We start from the raw sequence: 13,650 nt of genomic DNA on the forward strand, positions 1-13,650 counted from the left end.
CGGCCCGGCCCTAAGGCAGCGCCAGTGTGGGGCGGGATCAGGATCGGCACCGCCCGCAGCCCCGGCTCCGGCTTTTTTTTCCCTCTGCACCTGGTTTCGACTCCCGGCAGATGAAACTCTTGTACTGTGAGTGGCAGTGAAAGGTCAGTCCGTGCTCTTCTCCCCTGTTCGCCGGTGATTTTGTGGACTTGCAGCGTGTGCCGGCTGAACCACCTCTTTCCTGGACTGTTCTTTGGGGGCGATCTGTTTTCCAAAACCGCTTTGTATTTTCAATCCTTCGCAGGGCTCTTCCCTGCCCCTGTATCATTTCTTGAAGCGAGGGAACCAGCTCTACACATAGCTTTCACACTGTGGACATGCCTTGCATATACCCAGTAGTCTGATGATTTTCTGCTCTGTGGTCCCTATAATTCCTGATGTAAAATTTGTGCTTTTTTGACTGCTATGGAGAATTGAACTGATGAGCACGTAGAATTATCTGTCATAATTAGAAGATTTTACTCCTGTGTGGTGATAGTCAGCTCAAAGCCCTTTATTTTAAAAGTGAGGCCAATCTGGTTGTTTTGTCTCCCATAAGCATCTTTTAAGGTTCACAGAGACTAAAAATAACTTTCACTTGTCTAACCTGCTGAGCAGCATACAGAACACTGTGCTGGTCTTAGTTCTCACAGAGGTTAGAAACAACCCTTCTGCTCTATGAAAGACTTACCTATTGAAGGAATTTGGCACAGGTTTGTAGCTTAAATACTATTCTTCAGATATATTGTAGGTACACTTCCGTACTGGTATCTGAAATACTTTTACTCTTGATTTGTAGCCCCAAACCCTCTAAAGAAGATGAATAACTTTTATTCTCCGAAAATCTGATCAAGAAACTTGATAAAAATTGATTTTATATTGATTTTCTTGGGGCAAGCATTGGGCATATAGCAGAGGATGTTGGAAATACTTTTTTTTTTTTTTTGATAGCTGCAGTATTTTCTTATTGGTCTTCGTATTTAGAAAGTTTATGAGTTGGATTTAATTCTATTTTCAGCTTGAGGGGAACCAAACACACATTTTTAAAGAATGACCCCCACATCAAACTGCAAGTTGTTTATTCTGGAGTGGGTACATCATCAGTTCTTGTTGAAGCTGTTTCACTGCAGAAAAATACTTTATGTTTTGGTGAAGGAAAAGGGAGAAAGTGGTCATCATTGTATTACTTAAGCACTGGGATGACCTTGGTACAGGAAAGCTCCAGTCTTTATGTCAAGAATTGCTGAAACTTTTAACATGCAACAGCAGATAAGTGCTGTAGTGAAGCACTGCAGAAGATGAGGGTAACCCAAGTTCTTGTTCACAAATCTCTTGGGGAGGATTAGAGGGAAACAACACTCAATGTTTGGTAAAGAAAACCTTCCTCATGTCCAGTCTGAACATGCCCTGGTGCAGCTTTGAACATTCCCACTGTCGTTGGATCCAGGAGAGAAGAGCTCAGCACTTCCATCTGAACCACTCTGAAACAGCCAGGTTTGTTGCTTCAAGGCAGCAAAGAGTTGAGTCATAAACACAAATTTCTTCAGCAATTGAACTCGATAAAAGTTTCCTCCTCCCATTTTATCAGATGAAACAGCACACAATGTTGTGATGCACAGTAGCTGTTGTATAAGTTTGTGTGGAAATGCTGGCAGTGTATTTGTGTGTGTATGTGTGCATTTTCTTCTATACAAATTGTGTACTGTGGGTTAGAGTGCAAGGGATGGTATCTTAGAAAATAAACAAATTAGGATAAATGAAATATATTAGGATATAAATGCAAAGGAACTATTCTTACGCCTTTTCCTAGGATTGATACAAAGTTTACAGTATATAAATGCTTTAAGACACTGTGTATCTGAAGGATTTTTGTTGTGCCCTCTAGCGCCCAATGCGAGGGTTTTACCTTTACAGCAGAAGTAAAGCCTCCGCCGAGGACGAGCATTTAATCCCTAATGCAAATTAAAGGTTTTAAGAAGCTTTGCTGCCAGTGATAATAAACAGCAAGGAAAAACGATGCTAAAAAACCGATAGTGTGGGAGAAATCCTATTTCAGATTAGCTTTCCATGACTTTTGCAGAGAACACAGCTGCTGGGGGAACAGTTCTAAGCAGTGAGTACCGTGGTTCTGCACTGAAAAGGAAGAAAAAAGGAGAAACTGGGAAATAATATCCAACAGAAGATAGGTCTTTCCCCCCCGTACACATCACAATAACACCGTAGCTATTCCTAGGCTTGTTTTGTCATGTAATAAAGATGACAGTCACTCTTGTTTTGCTCTTTCTCCTTAGAGCAGAAAGGTTGATGGTCTTGTGCAACAGGAAGGAAGGAAGGAAGCAGGAAGACTGTGTGACTAGCATCCTCTCACTGTGACCTTTTTCTTTCCAGCCTGTCTGTATAGTGATGAGTAACAGAAATTGAAAATGGTAACCTCTGGGGTTAAGTCTGTACTACAGTCTCTAAATCAAAAGCAAACCAGGAACAGGGATAGTATCCCAGAGAACATCTCTTATCAGTTGTTTAGCTTAATTTTAAACTTGTGATGTTAAATATTTAACACTATGAAATTATATAAATTAAATATATATCTAAGGTTTTTATCTGTTTGAAATGGAATTGCAGCTTTTGCTAGCAGATCTTTGCCTGGGTGTAAGAGGACTAGTTCAGTCAAATACAAATTTGTTACTTTCAAATTTTTAATCCCTTCTGTAATTTTTGATTGAGGAGTCTGGCCTGAAATGCTCTTTTGAAGAGAGGCTGAAGTTTCAAATCTGACTATGAATTCTGTCTTTGTTTGTAAAGCACAGCATATCTAGGATTTGTCTTTGCATCTGAATAATGAGAATCTTTGCTAAATGTGACTATCTTTCTTTGCCCTATTTGTGATAGCAAAGGCAATAGGTAGTGTCTGCACTCTCCCTCAATTACTTGTGGAAAATTTAATGTAAATATAGAGTGACATTAACTGGTACTTAAAGAGGCAATAAATAAGCAGTTTAATTTCAGGGCAAGGTATTTGAACTGAGAATGGCAATGCATTAGCTATGATATTAAAGAACTTCAATACATCTGAGCATTGTTTTCTGAGAAGGCATTTTAAAATCTGGTGATATTCAACAGCTCTACCTATCTGACTTTGAAATAGCTTGAAACACAGTTTTAAAGATTGTGGGCTTTTTCAGGAGAGAGGTGAAGAAGGGACTAAGCAGATTTTCTATGCTAATAATTCTTCCATATATGAAACAAAAACTTAGGAGAACTGTTTCAATAGTCATTGCACATCAAAACTGTTTTCTATCCCTAATGTAAGATTTGCATTTGTCTTTTGGGGATAAAAAAAACATGCATCATGTTGGCATTCTGTTTTCATATTCAAGCTGATGCTTCTTTGGATTTGAAAAGTGGTTCTGGAAAGAAGCCCAGCTGCTGCCTGAAGTCTGTTATGGTGGAGGATAACAATCTTATACAGCTGATCAGCCATAGAGAGGCAGTAGAAAGTACATAATGTGCTGCCTCTGGTGAGTCCAGTGACATGTGTGGCATTATGTTTCATTTTTTCATTTCAGAAGCAACTAATTTTAGATGTTCTTTCCAAAGGAATTTTTACAGCTTCTTCTTACATGCCAGAGTACTAGTCTGAAACATCTGCTGGCAGGTGACTCCATGCACCTGCAAACCCCATTGGGAGAAAAGCCAGGGAGATGAAGAGGGAGCACTCACTTGCTCAGTGTGCTGTGACCTCATCCTGGCAGTTTTTTTATGGGACAAACCCATGACAGGAACTTGGTGATTGCTTTCCAGTTACTGTTGAGCCTTTCATTGACTTGGAATCAAGCTATGATATAGGATCAAGTCCTGTACAGGAGCACACCATCCCATGAGCTGAGCACTAGCCATCCTGGTAAAAGAGTCATCAAAGGAAAATTGTTTTAACACACAGTGCCCTGCCCAGGCTCAGGATTAACAACCTGGCGCTGGAAATAGTGAGCAGCTCAGTGACAACTGGCTTCAAAACAAATCCAGCTATTTACCCAGAGCAAAAAAGAATAATGTTATGCAGAGGACATAATTCTGGGGGGGAGGCTCCTCTGGATTTCCACCAAAAGCAGACTGTCAGTAGGAGCAAAGCAACCTCTCATTTTCTTTAGTGCCCTGACACCAACTAACTGAGCCTGTTGCGAGCGACAGAATAGCCAGGACGGCGCTTGCCCCGCCGAAGCCCAGCTGGGGGTGCTGGAGAGCTGGGAACGGCACCGTGAGATGCTTTAAACTCCTTGAGCTGCGCGGAGCAGCAGGTCCACCCCCATACCAGGGTGTTTTCTCCCTTGTCTGGGTAGTTGCAAAATAAATAGGGAATTAATCCAAATCTTTCTTGTGTTTGTCAGGTGTGGCTCTGCTGAGCAGCTATTTGGTTGCTTCCACCATCCTTTCTTGGCCCATTTTATATGTCAGATAAAGAATCTAGATACCTTGGGTTTCACCTGTACTTTTAACAGTTTACTCATAGAAGAGATGTTGTCATCATAGTACTTGATACAAACGAAGATTTATGTGTGATGGATAGGCAAACTGATGCTTAGAGACTGAGAGACTCGACAAAAAGATACAACCACCTCCAATCTGCCTATGGACAAAACTTCAGCCCTTTAAACTGTGTGCTGTCCAATCTGTTATGCTCAAAATCCACCAGGAGAAAACTTTCTGACTTAGGATTTGACCTGGAATTTTATAGGTAATGATTGCCTAGCGTGAAACACAGGAAAAATCCCTGGAGCCTGAGCTGGGATCCAAACTCCTCTCTGCACTACCAGGGCCTGCCAGCAGGCCATAGCTGTGCTGTGCAAGAGCTGCTGCTGCCCGAGCTCTCTTCTGCAGGTGGGTGTCTCTCCAGCACGGAGGTGCTCTGACTTCCCCCTGTCCTCACCTTCTGCTCTTCTACAGTTTCGCAGCTGAGGTGCCCTGAAGTGCGAAACCTGCGATAAAATTCTCTCCAGGGAGACAGGGTTTCAATTCCAGTCTTAATCATTGGGCTATAACATAGAAGGGGAAAAATAAAATAATCAGCACGTGCATGCTTGGGAAAAGATATGTAACAACTTCTGAGTATGGGAGTGGAGGCCTGTTGGTAGTTGTCCCCCTGGGATGAACCAAAATGGTTGGGGAAGCAGATGATTCAAGACACATTCCCAATATCACTTGCTTTTGCATTCCTGTTGGCTAGCAGCAGATAATCTGTCTTTCTGTGGCCCTGGGACTCCCGAGCCCGAAGCCTCTTTGCCAGGATGTCCATGTTGGCTCCTCTCTCTGTCAATGGACTATGTGCAGGCTGCAGCTAGCAAAGGGCTGCCTGGGGGAGCAGCTGGGGTTTGGTTGGTGGCTCTCTGGAAAATGACTGCTTGCATCCTAACTTCTTAGCCCCTGCCAGGTCAGGGCCTGAGTGTTGCCATGGGCTGCTTGTGGGCTGTGATTCTCTCAGACAGATACTAGGTTTATAACATTAATATACAATATAAGCCTTTGCTAGGCTGGGGCGTTACTACATCTGATAGCTACTACTGCCCCCTTGGGATTCCATTTATCAGAGGTGTGCAAGGGTAATCTTCACAGAAATGTAACCAGTGCCCATATATGCCTTCTCCCCATGCAGGGAAAGGAGGAAGGCATGCCCACATGAGGAGCTGTTCCTCCAGTACACTGCAGAAGCCAGCTTGGTAAGCAGCCCTGAAGGGTAGATGTTACACTTTTCCAGAATGACCAATACAATGTTTTGGCAATTGACAGAGTGGCAGTAAGAGCAATGCAAATTTACATATTCATACCAGTTGTTATTAATTCAATTATTTCCTTGTGTTTTGGGAGTTCTGGTTTGAGAAATATTAAGTTTGTTGCTGTAGTATGAACTAAAAGTCACGTAACTCAGTGTGCCCCCTTGCTTTAGATTGCTTCTAGCTTGGTCTGCATGAAAGAGTTGGCAAAGACTTGTGTACAGCTCAGAAAGGTCTGTCCCAGGCACTAAGGGGCATTTGTCATACAGCTATATGTGTACTTCTTTCTTTTCATGTTGCTGTGGGGTATCCCCCTTTGCTCCCAGCCCTCCTACGCAAAAGGCACAAGCACAAAGTTACTTCCCTGCAGCACCCTAACTAGTAGTGCAGATGCAACACTACTGACATAGAACCCTTACATTTGAGAATTACTTCCTTGCCACACATCTGCATTGCCCAGCCCCTTCCCCTCCCCCTCTCTTTGCTACCTGCAGTATTGCAAACCCCAAGAGCAATGAGCAGAGCTGAGAAATCCCCCAAATTCAGTTATCCGTGCAGCTACTCAGCATGACTCTCACAGCACTCAACATGTGCATTGCTTCCCCCATTGGGTTTTTTGTCCTTTTCTGTGGCCTGTTGTTCATCTAGCATCCTGTGTTCACACCACCTCACAAGCCAAAATAGTTTGTTCTGGGATTAATTTCTGTGGTTCAGGGGTTCAACCTGACAAGTAATGTAGCAGCACTCAAAGCTTACAGCAAAACCCCAAGTAGAAAATTGAAAGAGAAATAAGTTCCTTTCCCTCTCCTCTCTCTGCAAACTCAAATGATCAACCTAAAGGATTCTCCGTACATTTTTGGATAAATAGACATCATAGCCGTTTTTTCTCCCTTTTAATTGCTCTGTCCCATAACAGAATTCCTCACGATGCAGTTTTACCTTGTGGGAAGATAGCATAGCAAGGTATGTGTAATTTCTTCCCGTTCTCAAACTACTGCAATGATAGCACAATTGTTCCTGGAAAAGTGTGCATTAGTGTTTGAGATAGTGAATACACAAATATGAAAAATTATTGTGGTTTGGAGGTAGGACAGTCAAAGGAATATGTGCAAGTTGGGGAAATAAGAACAATTCATTTCTTCCACTGGCAATCTCCTTGGGCATGGGAAATTCGCATAGACTCCTGTTTTGAGCAGTCATTCGCTCAAGTTCATTTATCTTGATTTTTGGATGCCTGTCTTGAAACTGATGGGGTGAGATCACCAAAGGACCACTCAGCCCCTGTATCAGCATATTCCTTAGAAACCCTTGGCAATAGGCACTCATGAGAGCAAGCTCTGGTTGAGCTCTCAGAAACAAAAAGCTACTTTTGAAAGAAGGGCTTTAAGGCTAAGGTTATGAAAATGCTGGTTATCATGAATGCTTGTTTTGAAAGGTCAGCTAGCGCCCAAGATGAGTGTTCCAGGAGTGAGGGAAGGAAGGGCGTCTCCCCTGCTGCTGCTGCTGCTTCTCTGGGGAATCACAGCACACAAGTGACACGAATGCTGACAGCATTCTGCCCCCCTGCTTGAAAAGGGGCCAAGGATGATGAAGCTTAGATGCACTCTGCTCAAGAATATTGTTGCTGTGACCGAAGGTTGCTCCATTACAGCAGAGCTGTAAATTATGATGGTGGTTTAGAGCTGATCTTAGGAGACCTTGTTGCCACGTAATAGGGTTATCTCTTCAACCAAGGTTGTTTTCACTGTAAGAAAGGATAGGAAAATAGAAATATGAGAGAAATGGGAACAAGAACATGCACTACATGTTCTTGTAGTAAACAGGGTGCATAAATGAGTAATGGAATTGAGTTTTAAAAAATAAGAAGAGATTAGAAACCTCTGTGGATACTCAGTCATCTGCTTTATTAGTGATATAATAGGATTTGGACAGGAACATTTAGTCTGGGACTAACAGAAACCAATTTTTTCCCTTCTTTTTCTACCAAAATCTTTAACCAAGATGTGCATACACTGCTCTCTTTCAGACATCTCTGTTTCATGGCAGACTTCAAACTTTTTACTTCATCTGTTGCAGTACAGGCAGATTTAAATACACAATAGTAATTGAATACACAACTTGTTGGCTTATGGATCACACTTGAATTTCTCTGAGCATTGCTCTAACAATATCATAGCACAAACACTGAGCTGCTTGCATAACCTCATAGATGTCGGTGGTTTTGCTGCAGAGGCATTTAGTCAAACGATTCTCCCCAGCAATATGTTCTGAAGCACATTGGTGTTTTCAGGCCTGCTGGAAACATGCCAGGCTTCTGCTGAGCTTTACATGTGCTGGGGCATGACTTGGATTAAGGCTGTGTGAATGTATTGCCTTCAGTGTTCACTAATTATAATGGTTTCATCCCTTATGATATAGTGACTCATCTCTTTATTTGCATGGACGTGGCAGGTAATGCTCCTAAAGCCCTTCTTATGGTTTCTGATGAGGACTGATACTTGACTTTCTAATGCTCATGTCCTCTCCTCATGACATTGCTTCTGGAAAGTCTTGTTCTCAAAGACAAATTTCAATTTCATTTTGATTGCCATATCCAGCCTCCTTGCTTGACTTGCCACCCTGGAGCAGTATAAAACATAAAATCATTCTTTCACTATGTTGAAAGGTCTCTAGAGAAAAATGACATTGTGATAGTTCTTTGTGTAGTACATAGCATCTATTATTTTCTTTCTCACTTGCACAACAAAATTGTATTTTGGAAAACTGCCTGCTTACAATTACATGCTGGGATTCATATAAAAGATTATGAAAATAACATTTTTCTGAAGCAGATGTGGGACTGCATGCTTGTGTATGGATCTGTGTGTGTGAGCACATTGCTAACAATTTTTTTAATCCATACCATCCTACTCAGTTGCTGTACTGAACAGCTGTAGTTTTCACTTTCCTTTGAACCCTGCTGAGATGTTTTCTTGGGGTGGAGAATCTGTGTGATGAGGAGGAAATGGCAGTGGTCTAGTCAGATGTCTAGACCACATCATTTTTTCCTGGCCCCCTGCAGAATGTAGAGGCAAGGGGTGTGTGGATGAATGATTTTAGGCTGAAGGTGTGTTACACGACATACTAACCCCTCTGTGCTACAGGACATGTTGTGTTAAAGGGAAAGCTGGCTCAGAGCCAGCAGCATCTAAAAAATGCAGAAATCATGTGCTGCCATTTGTTAGTGGTGCTGCTCAGGAAGGTTTCCTCTGGTTTCCCCTAGAGTTAGAAAGACACACGCAGAACCAAGGGTTGAGCTGCCACTTGTGCAAGTTTGGGCTTTGGGCTTTAAAGATGAACTCTGTTTTTCCCAGAGCCCAGGACTGTGCCGTATCATGAGCCAAACTGTACTTATAATTTTGGTTCTTAAATGAAAAATGTGGGTGTGTGGAGAGAAATGATTGTATGTAAATGATGTCACGCAACGTGAAAGAAGAGAAAGTGAGCCTTTGTTTCCCTCTGTACGTGATTTTCCAAATAGAGCAACCTTTGCTGCATTCAGATAGTGTAGAGGACTAACAGGAAAACAGCTGTCAGCATGAAAACCAAGAACAAGTCTTCTGTAGGATCCTGAATCAAAACTAAATAACTTGCATGAAAATAAGACTGTGAGTCTTGGATGTAAGTCTTCACTATTGATAATAAAAGAAATATTTTTTTTTCCAAAGAAAGGCTCATCCTAAACTGGGTACAAGTCTTTACTTAATCTTAACATCTATGGAGTACAGAGTTTAAGCACTTAGCTGAGTTATCTCAGTATGTAGTGTCACCTTTTATTGCTTGATACCCTGTGTTTATAAAGCCAACCTAGGCAGTCCAAGATGCCATTTATATTACCTGCTTAAATATCTTAAATTTTACTGGCAGTTTTTAATGTCAGAAGTACTTTTATAGTTTAAGAGGGCCTGGATTAGCAGTAATTAGAATAACTAACAGTTACTGCAGACAGTCTAAGTACAGCTGCAATTACAGCCACCTCCTCTTTAAAAGTGAAGACAAAAGATTTTAACCCAGTTTTTAATGAAGTTATATCTCTGTGTCTGTATTCCAAAACTCTACCTTGGAAATGAAGCCATATTCATAAAAAGTCTCACATCTTTATCTCATATTTGCAGTGTGAAAGGAAGGATGAGCTGAATTTCTTGGGATTCGAACTGCTACTGTTGTTAAATCTAAGAGGAACCTAGTGACACAACTTCAGTGGACGTACTTCCCCAGTAGGTGCCTCTGTAGGATTTGATCCATGGAACAGTGCAGTTTAGTATTCCTAATAAAGAATATTAGGATTCTTGGCAGTACTCTCTATTACAAAACAAACAGACATCTCACATTCTCTGTCATTCAACACTTTTATGGAGGAGCTGTTATAGAGGAATTGAGATCAGGTCTCCATGTAACCACCAGGCAGGGGAAAAAAAGGCGCTCAGAAAAAAGCTTTTCCAAGTACCCACCTTAATACTGAACCCTGTGAATGAAAGTCCTGTGAAGTGAATTGATTGCGTCAAACTGCAGCCTGATTCTGCAGCTTCTCACTTTACAATGCTGGCTTGTAAGAGCTCTTGCAGGAAGAGCTTGTGAAAAAGAGAAGTTGTTTAGAAGTTTCCTTCCTTCCTTCCTTCCTTCCTTCCTTCCTTTCCTTCCGTCCTCTCCTTCCTTCCTTCCTTCCTTCCTTCTATTCCTCTCCTTCCTGTCCTTCCTCTTCCTTCCTTCCTCCTTCCTTCCTTCCTGTCCTTCCTTCCTTCCTTCCTTCCTTCCTCCTTCCTTCCTCCTTCCTTCCTTCCTTCCTCTTCCTTCCCCTTGCCTTCTCCTTCCTTCCTTCCTTCCTTCCTTCCTTCCTTCCTTCCTTCCTTCCTTCCTTCCTTCCTTCCTTCCTTCCTCCTTCCTTCCTTCCTGTCCTTCCTTCCGTCCTTCCTTCCTTCCTGTCCTTCCTCCTTCCCCTTCCTTCCTTCCTCTTCCTTCCTTCCTCATGTCCTTCTCCTTCCTTCCCCTTCCTTCCTTCCTTCCTTCCTTCCTCCTTCCTTCCTTCCTTCCATTCCTTCCTTCCTTCCTTCCGTCCTTCCTTCCTTCCTTTACCTTCCTGTCTTCCTTCATCCTTACCTTCCTTCCTTCCTCCTTCCTTCCTTCCTTCCTTCCTTCCCTCCTTCCTTCCTTCCTTCCTTCCCTCCCTCCCTCCCTCCCTTCCTTCCCTTCCTTCCGCCCCTTTCTTCCCTCCCTTCTGCCCCTTCCTTCCCCCCCCCTCCCTGTTGGACTTCTGTGGAGGTGTCTAAGTCCTAAGTCCTGCTGAATATTTTTGCTGAATATTTTGGGATTTGTTTGACTTGTGCATGTGTATTGCACAAGCTTTTGTAAAGGAAGTCATGAGAGAAAGCAAAGGGACCATAAACATAATGAAATTACATTATGAGTAACAAAAGTACCACCAGGCCTGTGGGCCTCCCTTTCTCCAGGATCTGCTTCAGCCTTCATTTCCTTGTAACTGTATTCTGTGTCTGGGCATTGTTTCATTCCACACCTGTTTAGAAAGCCTTTCCCTTTTTGGTGCCCCAGACTGCCTCACACACAAGTAGTGCCACGATGTCCCCTGTGGTGACTTACCAACATGTTGGCCAGGAGCAGCCCAGTGCCACTACTAGCCCAAGGATGTCAAAGCTGGGTAGAGGTAGACAAAGATGAAGAATTGGAAAATGAAATGTGATGGAGCTTAGGAAAGCCTTCAGATGCTGCTGGGGCAACAGAAGGATGGTGGAAGCAATTGCTGCTGTTTCCCTGATGGCTGCTGTCTCTCTGAGTATACCCATCCCTTCATCTGTCTCTTGCCTTGCTTTCCAGAGCTTTGAACAAGACAAAATTGGCCACTTCAATATCCTTCCTGAATCATGTGCATAACATCTTTCCTTTTAATTCTTCAGAAATTGAGTGAAGCTGTAGAGTTCAAATTTTACTATTCATATATTCCCTGCAAGTGCTCCCTGGGCCCAGCATGGTCCCAGCAACGGGACTCTGTGTCACCTTTTCCAACAGGCAGCAAATTGACTGCACTTGTATAGTGATTTTAATCTAAATTCCTGAGAAAAGGCCAAGATCCATAATTTCACCTCAAAAACTTGAACAGGTACATCATGCTGTCTTGTATCAATTTTACTGCCTTCTTGTTCTATTGCTTTAGAAGAACTTTGTCTGAATACAGAGGTATTTCCTTGTAACTGAGCAAATCTCAAGTTTACTGCTGAGTGTGAAGTCTTGCTGCCTTGAAACGTGAGCCCTCTGTTTGGAATGGCAGAGTTCTGAGAAGAGAAGGGAAAAGATACAAAGGCTCATCTCTTAAGAAACTGATTTTTAGTTTGAAGGAATTCTAGAAGTGTGTGGGAAAATAAACATGAGATGAAGCCTAAACCAAAACTCCGATAATTTATTTTGAAACCAAATTTTAAAAAACCAAAAAAGATCCTAAAATCTCATCATGTCCCTTTATTAAAGGCTAACACTATCTTCCAATGAATTTTTTAAGTGTCCTTTAAAAAAGTTAAACCAGTATGATTTCCTCTTGATCTTTCTTGAGTTCAACTTGCGACTGTTACTAGGAGGAAGTCGCTGCTGATGTTTTGCATGAAGTTATAGTGTATTGCTGGTATGTTACAACTTATACAAATTGAACTTCTGCCAATTACTTCTGTGCTCACCATAAGAAGCTCAATCTTGATGTCAAAGATCAGAAATAGGATAGTGGTGTACTGATGGGCTGCCTTTGATGGGTGATTTTGTTTAGTTTTTGGTTTTTGGGTTTTTTTTCTCACAAATGCAGTGTGCTAGAAATTTTCATTGAACTTTCTGTACTTAATTCAATTTAATATCAAGGGCTGGATTTGTAGATGCTACTCTAGTCCTTTTCAGACCTGCCTGGAAAATCACTATGACAGAGAAGCTCATGATATACTCATGATTTTCCCATCAAGGGAAGTCCCCACTTGATGGTGAAGCAAATCTAGACCCACCTCTTGTTTAGAGGCAGGTGAAAAAATTTGCTTTTTGGCATATTGGCTCCAGGAAAATCATTATTCATCCCAGTCTTCCTGTGTAGTTATGGGGTTGGGTATATTACAGATGCTACAGAAGGCTCCTCTTGCCTTGTTGCTTCAGGTGTGTGTCAGGCACAGTTTCATATCCAAGTCTCCACTGAGATAGCATGCAAGATTAAAACCAGCACATCTCTCCAGCCACATAAATTTGGATTAATTTTTTGTGAACTTCTTTTCCTTTTAGTCACTACATATATGTGCATATACCTGTATTTACATGAAAAGTGTGTACTCTCATATGTAATAAAAAGTAAAGGACAGAGTATAATGCCTGCACAAATGCACAGAATTACATTTTTTCCTTCCAAAGTAGAATTTTTTTCCAAATATTTTCTATTAGCAAATGCAGCAAAAATGAGGTAGCCATTTTCACTAAAATTATATCATGAATATTTCCAAAAGATCCAAAAGCTTGATACACTGACTGCATATAAAATTTTAAAAACTTGAACTGGAATCAATGCCTTCCTACTTGTTCTGTGACCTTGGACCTTTCCTGGCTGCTTGCTGGACTCCCAGATGCTTTTTACAGAGAGGGTTTTTCCTCCATCTAGACCTGTAGCTCTTCAGTTTTTTATTTGTAGGGCTTACACAGTTTCCTATTTAAACATATCCTTTTCCTCTCTCACATTATAAGAAAATTTAATTTAATGGAGGTCACTTGGGAGACTCAATAACCAGTGTTTTTTGTAATATTTCAAATATACAGTAAGGTAAATTTGTTAAGTACATTTAGGAGTTTCCTGGCAAAG

The 13,650-nt window shown here is 41.7% G+C and overlaps 1 protein-coding gene and 1 long non-coding RNA gene across 2 annotated transcripts in view; one reads left to right on the forward strand and one right to left on the reverse strand.

The window, feature by feature from the left end:
* LOC127059192 (ribosyldihydronicotinamide dehydrogenase [quinone]-like) overlaps positions 1-13,650 on the reverse strand; it is a 48,034-nt gene that overhangs the window by 17,479 nt on the left and 16,905 nt on the right. The gene's annotated exons all lie outside the window — the stretch shown is intronic.
* Positions 36-13,650, forward strand: part of LOC127059193 (uncharacterized) — a 29,432-nt gene continuing 15,817 nt past the window's right edge. The window contains exons 1-3 of the long non-coding RNA XR_007776808.1: positions 36-143; positions 4,751-4,893; positions 5,666-5,729. This is a non-coding gene — a long non-coding RNA (uncharacterized LOC127059193). The remainder of the gene's footprint in view (positions 144-4,750; positions 4,894-5,665; positions 5,730-13,650) is intronic.

The sequence above is a fragment of the Serinus canaria genome, chromosome 2 (assembly GCF_022539315.1).
Source record: "Serinus canaria isolate serCan28SL12 chromosome 2, serCan2020, whole genome shotgun sequence".
Taxonomy (NCBI): Eukaryota; Metazoa; Chordata; class Aves; order Passeriformes; family Fringillidae; genus Serinus; species Serinus canaria.